General features: G+C 49.3%; 1 protein-coding gene across 2 annotated transcripts in view; it reads right to left on the reverse strand.

Moving 5' to 3' along the window:
• SETBP1 (SET binding protein 1) overlaps positions 1-7,830 on the reverse strand; it is a 264,672-nt gene extending 256,842 nt beyond the window's left edge. For both annotated transcript variants that reach the window (XM_084225792.1, XM_084225791.1), the window contains exon 1: positions 7,465-7,830. The gene's annotated coding sequence lies outside the window, so the exon portion shown is untranslated. The remainder of the gene's footprint in view (positions 1-7,464) is intronic.
• Positions 7,831-9,369: the final 1,539 nt, after the last annotated feature.

Genomic DNA, 9,369 nt, shown 5'->3' on the forward strand with positions numbered 1-9,369 from the left:
CTAATCTAAACCTCCCCTGGAGCAAATGGAGACCATTTCCTCTCATTCTGTCACTTGTAATACTCACACTGACTCCAGGAGGATGCTAAAGGTTGGGATGGGATCAACACTTGGAGAGGAATCTAGTGTGGAGTCAGTCATGGGTACCACCTCTCTTCACCAATGAACCTTGGATTGCTGTCTCTTAATCCGAATCGTTCACTTAGCTCCCAACCAAACTAAGTTTGGTCTGTTGGCTGTGATGGGCCAAGAGAACCCTGAACTGAGGTGTCTGTGCTACTGCTCCCCATCTGGAGGTGGCTGTGGGTTTGAATACATTCTCAGTTCCCACCTAGAAGCATGCTGCAGCTTATTGTTATTTTATTTTTCACTCACACTGCTTTTTTTTTTTTCAAAGGTTTTCCTTGAGGACTTTGGGAGGTCTGTTTGCTGAGCTAAGGGTGAAGAAAATGTTCTGTCCTAAAAGCCACACCTAGAAGACAGCATGTTTCAAGACCAGATGTCTCTTCAATGCTGGTGATAGATGTGGAGGAGCAGGACTCACGCTCCTGTGAGTAACTCCTGTGACACAGAACTCTAATCTAATGTAACCAACATCAAAAAAGACATTTATCACTCCTATCCTATAGGATTTGTTGGGCCAGTGCCCTTCTCCTTAAGCCAACAGACTACAAGAATACCATTAACTTCAGGATGTCTACACTCCAATCTGTCATGGCATCAGGAACCATGGCCTCCAATTTTTGTCTCACTCAAACACCAAAAGATGACAGAGGCCATCAAGAAGCCCTACATCCATAAGATAGAGACTGCTGTCCTCTTTAAAAACATGCAGTTAAAAAGGGAAAGCGTTTCCTTTTTCCACTCTCACTTTTTTCTGAATCAATCGAAAACAAAACTGATTGCTAGAGAGGCTTACTCAACTTTTCAGGAAGAAAATTGTCATGAAACAGAGAGAAAGCATGCCATTTTTCAGCCTGTTAGTTGAAGATTTATGGAAAATACAAGGATGTGAATTTATGGGTTAATATTTTAAACTGATTTGCAACCTTAGGAACAATGGACATGTATAGTGACAGTCTGCCCAGATGCCTGCTGCAGCACTTTACATGTGTACAGTCCTGTTTGAACACTTACTGAACTCCCCCAGTTAAGCTTTGTGTCTCTGATCCCTTCTGAAAAAGAACTAAGGGATTCAGCAGAGAATTATTCCCAGTATAGAATTCTATTGAATCCCCACTATAGAGCTCCATAGGAAGGCTTTAGAGAGAGAGAAAAGAAAAAAAAAATAGGAAAGAAAAACTACAGGAAGGGTTTCCTTGTCTGGGAAACTAACAGGATTTGAGAGGAGTTCCAGTGAAACCCCACCACATTCTCCAAAGCCAAGGGTTTAGTGAGTCTTGAGGAGAGGTAGGCATTGGTCACAGCATCACCCCAGAATATGCTGGGTCTGGAAACACAGAGGGAAGTTAGGCCAGTGTCCGAGTCTTAGAAATCTCATCAGTAGGATATTCAGGATATGTGGGTTCTTATAGAGGGAAGACATGCCCATAACACCTTGACCTCTGGTTTGAGTATCATCATTTTCTCCCTTCCATCTTAAAACTGGCTTCTCCGTCTGCTAGAGTGCCAGGACAGAAAGAGAATGATTCATTGTATACATATATATCTCAGTTTAAAAGGTTAAGGCTAACAAAAATTTCAAAGTAACTTAAAACCTCAGCCTTCCAATCTTTAACCCATCTCTAATTTTGAGGTATTTGAATGAGTCCTGGGTTACCCCGTGCTTGCCTACCACACATTCTTCTGAAAAGATTTCCCAAGCACTGTTACTGGTTATACCATACTACAGTAAAGGAAGCTTTGCTCTCATTGCTGCCATCCTCACAGAGCCCTTGTCTGCCCAGGATTGCACAGCAACCCTTACTGAACCAGGAATTCACTCTTTCAGAGGCATTGAGAAGATGAGTAAGTCACCCCACGACAGCGTTTAGCCACGATCCCAGCTCCTCCCAATATATTGTCGAGCCAAGCCTTGGGCCACCTCATGCTCTGGTGTCCACCAGGGCAGGTCAGAGCCTTGTGACCTCACATTTGTGTGGAAATTGTCCTCCTCCTGCATGGCTTTTCCACACATTCATAGGGCACATCAGACTCAGCAGCCCTGCGCAGGAAAGGTAACTCATCCTCACCACCTGCACACCTCCTGTATTCCCTGAAAAACCCCTGTGCTGGATGGACAAGTACACAAGCCCCACCAGAGTGCCTACTCATGAGCAAGAGTAAACCTGGCCCAGGGATGTGTGAGCAGCACCAAGGTCCATATTCCCAGAGTATTTCCCTGGCCACCTTCTCCATTGGTCACCTGCTCTTCTTCAAAGTTTCTGCTTGCTCTTTTGAAGAGACATAAAAGACAGCAAAACCCTGAATGAAATAATGTCAGAAGGTTTCTTTTCATACCCAGCCATCCCAAACCTTACTGAAAAGCTCATCATTGTGTATGGACAATTTGTCCTCCAAAGTAAATCCAGCTCCAAAAGGGCAAAATAGCTCCTAACCCTGCTCTCTCTCAAGAGCTGATAAATAGAAATTAGCTACTTCCTTCACTCATTTCCTCAGTTCTGAAAGATTCTCTGACTGCTTTTATTCAATTTAAGAAATTATTTTGTCTTCCTTTATTCCCCCAGCTGTTTATTCCCTTAACTTTGTACTCTCTACAACCAGTCAAATGTGAAGTCAGAATCCAGGTGCCTGTTGCAGGGCTGTGCTTGGTCCCAGCATCCAGCAGACCTCTAAACAGGTCCAAAAATGCAATTAACTTTTGAAGGCACGTCAGGTGAAGCCTTCTCATCGGGAGGAGAAAGAAACAGTCTCCAGATGTTGCTAACCGCACACACTTGCAAAGTGATTTCATGTCTATATCAGAAGGAAAAAGGAGTCCCAATATCCAATGTTTGCAAATCGCTTTCAGATCTGACAGTCCCCCCAGGCTCAAACACTGCGTTGAGGGATTTTGAAGTCCACCTTTAATCAAGGTGACAATTTCCTAAAAGCGTAAGTCACTTTATTTCCTCAGCAAGAATAACGGGAAAGAGAGCTTTTTTTTCTATCAAGCTGGAAAGAGAGAAAGTAATGAGAACAGAGCCTACAATAGCAGCAAAACCAGTCCCAGCAGAAACCACAAGCCCTGCAGCAAAACACTGGGAACCTTCTCCACTAAGGTTCTCCCACAGAGTCTCACCTTCCCCTCTTTGGACTAGCTCTAAACTTTGTATTTACACTGCCCTAAGGTTTCCTGGACTTCCCAGCAAGGAGGCTAGACCTTACCATGGATTTCCTCTGTCTACATACTATTTTATAGGTCACCTATATTAGAAAAATAGTCCTGCCTGTGAGGGTGGTGAGGCCCTGGCACAGGTTTCCCAGAGAGGCTGTGGCTGTCCCATTCCTGGGGGAGTTCAAGGCCAGATTGGACAGGGCTTGGAGCAGCCTAGGATAGTGGAAGGTGTGGAATGAGATGGCAGGGGGTGGAATGAGATGATGCTTGTACCCCATTCCCACACAAATCACTCTATGATTCTATGATTTTTACACACAGATTTGCTGCCCTCATCACCAGGAGCATACTTAAGCACAGCACTTAAAGTCTAAAACCCTGCATGCCTGCATGCTATGGCAGGCAAAAATGGTGCTGCATGTTCTGAGCACGGCTTAAAATCTGTCCCTCCATGCTCCATGGAAAGCATTTTGGCAGTTATTAATTCTGCCTTTCAGCATTGTCACAGACCCACAGATCACAGATACTCCAGAGATGGGCAGTTAATGGGGAGCAAGGAAAACCGCCTCGGCCTATGGTTAAAGAAATCAGTCATCAGTTCACTGGGACATCTTTCATTTCCATCACAGCAATCTGCTGGATCCCAGAACTGTTTTTACGTGGTTCATTAGACAATAGCCTTTCTTACTACTAGTTAGGTCAAGAGTCAAACTTGCTGTGTAATTGCAAGTCTCAGGGCACAAGGCAAGAGTTTTTCAGTCCTGGAGGGTGTTGTCCAAAGGGGAAAGAAAACAGAAGGGAAAGATTATGTGTGAGCAATTGAGCCCTACTGGGAGGGAAAAAAAGTCACTGAAACTGGGATTAGGCAAATCTGGTAATGGAAAACAAGAGTCCTGTTGGTAAATTGGCACTTGCACCTAAGAGATGTGTGTGGTAGGGAAAAAGAGCTCAAAGGATGGGTCAAAAAAGAGCAGAAGAGGAGATTAAGCAGCATCTGAAGCCAAAATATTATGGTTGCACCTTTTTGAGCATTTAATTCCTTGAGTTAATTAAGCACACAGCAATAGCAGTTGTTAAACAAGAACAGTTCCCAACTTGATCAAAGTACAATATTATTGAAAACAATACCGAGCAGCCTCAGTAGAGAAACCAGTATATATCAAATCAAGCTAAATAACTCATTTATGATCATTATTAATATTAAATCATGGCCACCGTTTCTTTTGTTTGCCAAAAACCGACATAGTTTATGGCTCTGCACAAACCTAACACACCATTTTATAGCATTTCAAAAAGTGCGTCCTCCTAAAATGATAATGTGTTAATAATCTATGCTGGGCTTTTTGGCAGGAATCAAGAAGCTCAAACGACTTGAAATAACATCAGCTAAAAATTATTTATTCCCCATCCCTAGTTGCAGAGAAAACAGAGGTTTTCTTGGCTCAGTTACTTCTCAATAGACTTCTGGTTTCAATTAAAACTTTGAGTCTGAGAAGTTTAAAAAAAAAAAAAAGTTGAAGCCAATAAGAGATGGAAGAGAAGTCTCCATTCACTGAGTGTTTCTGCTTTTGTTTTTTTCCCCTATTTTTACATAACCCTTCTGAGCTAAGAGCACAGATTAAAGTACAAGTCCATTGTGTGGATGTTTTTTTTTTTTTTCTCCTTTCAGCTAAAAAACAAATGGACATGGAAAAAAATTTCTCCTTTGAGTGGAAGGGGCTTCTGATGAGGGGTGTAATGTCAGCAAAGGCTGAGGAAGGGCAGAAAGCTGTGCATGAAACCGACACTTGCACATTTTCCCATGAACATGTCCAGTCCCTGGAAGTGTTTGGGGCCAGGCTGGATGGGGCTTGGAGCAGCCTGGTCTAGGGGAAGGTGCCCCTGCCTTGAGGGAAAATAAGACTGGAAGGAGATGAGCTTTAACATCCGTTCCAACCAAAACATTCTATGATTCTATTATTCCCTGGTAAGATTTTTTTGCTGTCCACAATACAGGGTCCACTTGTTTCCTCAGGTTCATGCTATCACTACCTGTCTCTAGGCACCTGATAATACCATTTCTGTAGCCTGCACTGAGTCAATCCTGCATGCAGTGGCTTTCAAACCAGTAATCGTTCCCATTTGGGCCCATAATATTCCACACAGGACTGGATTTGCCAGCAGCCCTTTCCTCCTGGAGCAATTCCATCCGTGCCAGGAGGCTCAGATGCTCTCCCTGACAGCGGAACACTGACCAGTTCTGCCCTCCCCTCTCCCCACTCCTCTGCATCCTTTGCCGTGTGACAGACGGATATAGAAGGACACACAGAGGATCCCCCCCACCCCAGAGCGGGGCCGCCGCGGGCCGGTGGCTAAATGAAACACCTCTGTACACCGGGGGAACAGCCTGCCAAGCTCCCCTGCTCTCCTCCCTTCATCCTCCCACTCCTCCCAGAGCCCGGCTGGGTTAGCCTGGCTCACGGCAGCCGCGGGGACACCGCCACCCCACGGTACCGGAATGGGTGGGTACTCCCCTCGCATCTCCCCTCGCATCCCCGTGCGCATCCCCCAGGCACCAAGCCCCTCTCATCACCCCTCCCGAGGCCAGGGGGACCTGCCCACTGGGGGTGACCGAGTCGGGTGTGCCCTGTCTCCCCCCCCGCCTCCCCGGGTTGGGCTCCCGGCGGCCAAGTGCTTTTTGAGCATCAGGCGTCAGGCCCGGGATTATCGGGGCCGTTTATTTGAAGCGGAAACGAATCGGAAATCCTTCTCTCAACTGCCTTTTGGAGACATAAATACAGCAGGCAGGGGCAGCGCGGGGAGCGCCGTGCCCGCTGGGGCGGTGGGATGTTGGGATGCAAACACACGGACACGCTCACTCTGACACTCACTCTGACACTCACTCACTCACTCACTCACTGACACACGATCGCACCCGGGGATTCAATAAGGGCTGCGGGGGACCCGAATTCCCTTTGCCCTGCGGGGAGACCCGGCGAGGAAGGGGTGTGAGTGTGAGTGCGAGTGCGAGTGCGAGTGCCCGGCGCCGGGCAGGAGCCTTGCGCCAGGGCTGGGGTTGACAATAGCCGCCCGAGGCTGCGGGCTGCCTGTTACCCACTCTTCCCCAAAGCACCCCGCAGCCCGATGGTACCGGCGGTATTCAGCCTGCCTGTAGCTGAACTCCGCTTCCACCCCTTGTGGGGGCACCAGGGGCCGGCAGGGTCCCGAGGGCGGCAATCACCGGCTTATTAAGAACCATTATCCAGCCACCGAGCGTGGTGGGGGTGGTGGCGGGGCGGGGGGTGGGGGGGTGTCCCGCTTTGCTAATTACTACCCCCACCCCGTCCTCCCACTTCCTTGCTCCCCAAAATCTCAGCTTTTCGGGGCTGCGTGTCCTTTTCAATGTCAAAACACGGCGGGGCCACCCCGGGGCAGCGGCGCCCCCCGGCTCAGGCGCGGAGCGCGGCCGCGGAGCCCCGCGCACACACAGGCTCACACACACACACGCTCGCACTCACACTCACACACACACACAAATCCCCATAAGGTTACAGCGTTGCTCTCTAGCTCCACTTAACCTGCAATTTACGAAGCGGGGGGGGTCGTGTCCCCCCCTCCCCAATTTCCACAGGCACACACATAGCTGCCACCTACACATATAAACACATGTAGGCTACCAAAGCGGGGGCCGGGAGAGGGGGTATATGGCGGGGGTGGGGGGTTGGGGGGAAATAAATACATTATTCAAACTCCGGAAGAAAATTCCAACCCCTTCCCGGTCTTACAGGCACCACCAGTACCCCCCACCCCACGACAACCACACACAGACACGCACACATGCTCCTAAACAGGCACAAAGCATGGGGAGGGAAGGGGTCGGAGGGGATGGGGAGGAAGATTCTCATGCAATGCATAGAGGAGAAATATTCCCCCCTCCCAAAAAAATAAATAAAGCCCTTTTCCGCGCCATTGCAAAGTCAGAACAGAGAGGAGGGAAAAAAAAAAAAAAGAAAAGAAAAAAAAAAGGGACGACATTAACTTTTGCATGCAGAAGGGGGAAAAATTAAAAAAAAAAAAAAAAGGGAGTGAAGGAACAGGAGAGACGCGTACGATCCTCCTGCAATTCCGATCATCAAGGCAGACCTTTCCTCGATGCCTCAGAATTTTTGTTCTTTTTTTTTTTTTTTTCCCCCCCCGCATTTACTAACCCATATCCCCAAAACGGCAGCGGGGGCTTCTTAGCAGCTTCCTCTTCTTCTTCTTTCTTCCTCCTCCTCCTCCTCAGATTTCCCCCCTTCTTGTCTCTTCTCTTTTAGATCCCGGTTTCAATCCCTCGCCACAGCCCCCAAAGGTGCTTTTGCTTGTGTTGCGGCAAACCCATGGCGGTGTTCATCTGTCAGATGGGGATGAGGGGAGCGCCCGGCCGCGCAGCGCACGCAGAGCGCAGAGGGAGGAGGGCGGGGGGAGGAGGAAGGCACCGGGGAGAGGGAGATGGACGGACAGACAGACGGAGAGGCAGCTCGAGAGATAAAAGATAGATAGAGGGGGATAAATAGAACGAGATAGAGCGAGAAAGGGGGGAAAATGGCGTCTTGGAAAGCCGGAATCCCGGAGTAAATCAAATTAACACGCAACACCCAGAGCAGTCCCGGCTAATTTTAGCAGGATCCAAAATAAAATGAAAAGGAAAAAAGGGGGGTGAGTAGGAGGAGAAGGGGGGGACAGGGGGGCGGGGGGTGAAAGAAAGGAGGAGGGGGTAAGAAGGAAAAAAAAAAAAGAGACCAAAAAAAAAAAAATGAAGCCCCTCAATGCACTGGATGAAATCCTGGATTTGAAATCGATGGAGCTGGTCTCCAGCTCTCTCGCTTTTTCTTTTCTTTTTCTTCTTTTAAAAAAATTTTTAGGGGGGGGGGCTCTTTTGCTCTCTGCTTGTTGTTGTTAGTTGGTTGGGAGCCTTTTTGCAGGGGGGCGAGGTTGCGGGGAAGCGTTTTCGGTTTTGCTTTTCCCGGCGAGGAGTTTCAAAAATATTAAAAAAAAAAAAAAAAAGAAGAAGAAGAAGAAAAAGAAAAAGAAAAAACCCGAAGGAAAATAAAAATAATAATAAAGAAAAAGAGCAAAGCCCCGCCAGGAGAAAAGGGCTGCTTGGCGGCGGCGAGGAAGCTTCCCTTTATCCCTGCTCTCCCTGGGCTCCGGAGCGGGTGCCGGAGCTCCGGCGGGCTGCGGGGCTGCGGCCGCCCGCCCCGCTCCGCTCCCCGCTCCCCCCGCGCCGCCCCGCGCCGGGCCGGGGGAGGGCGAAGGGAAGGCGGAGGGAAAACACCCCCTTCTCCTGATGGGGCCGGAGTCGGTGCTCGCACACTCACACGGCGCACACACACACCCGCATCCCCTTCCCCGCTGAGAAAGGGTGCGCCTGGGGGCGGCTTTTTTGCTCCCCCGCTGGATTTTTCCTTTCTCTGTCTTTTATTTTGTCTTTTTGGTCCGGTTCTCCCACCCCCCCCCGCAAGGGGCGGCGATTTGGTTAAGCAGATCTGGGGGGCTGATGTCTCTCTCTTTCCTCTGTTTCCATCGCTCGCTCCCGGAGTCCTGCAGCACTGGGGGCGGGGGGAGGGGGCGAAGTGTGGGGAATAAATGGTAATGATCAGGCACACACACACGCACGCACGCACACACACACGCTCTCACACACACTCACACGCAGACACGCACTCGGTGTGGCTGCAATGCTCGGCTCTGGGTTAATGTACTCAACAGTGCCACTACCTGACACAACTGCAGCACTGATGGGGGCAGGGGAGAAAAGGCAGAGGAGGTGAGATTCAGGGCAGGGCTATTTATCCCATTTATCCCACTCCAAGCTCAGTCTCTCCCACGCCCTCCCAGCCGCCCCCCCGCCGGCCCCCCGTGTGCTTTTCGCGCCGGGTTCGTGACCCGTGTGAGACATTTTTGGGGTACAGTGACTGCTGTACGGGCCACACTGAGAATTCCCTCTCTGGGGCTGGGGGAGATAAGCAAGGACACTCGACCCCTAATTTAAGGACTAAATCCACCCCCCCACCCCCATCACCTTTCAGAATGGACCAGTAGCAGTGTACAAAACACAAGACAAACCCAGC

The sequence above is a fragment of the Fringilla coelebs genome, assembly GCF_963513975.1.
Source record: "Fringilla coelebs genome assembly, chromosome: Z".
Lineage (NCBI taxonomy): Eukaryota > Metazoa > Chordata > Aves > Passeriformes > Fringillidae > Fringilla > Fringilla coelebs.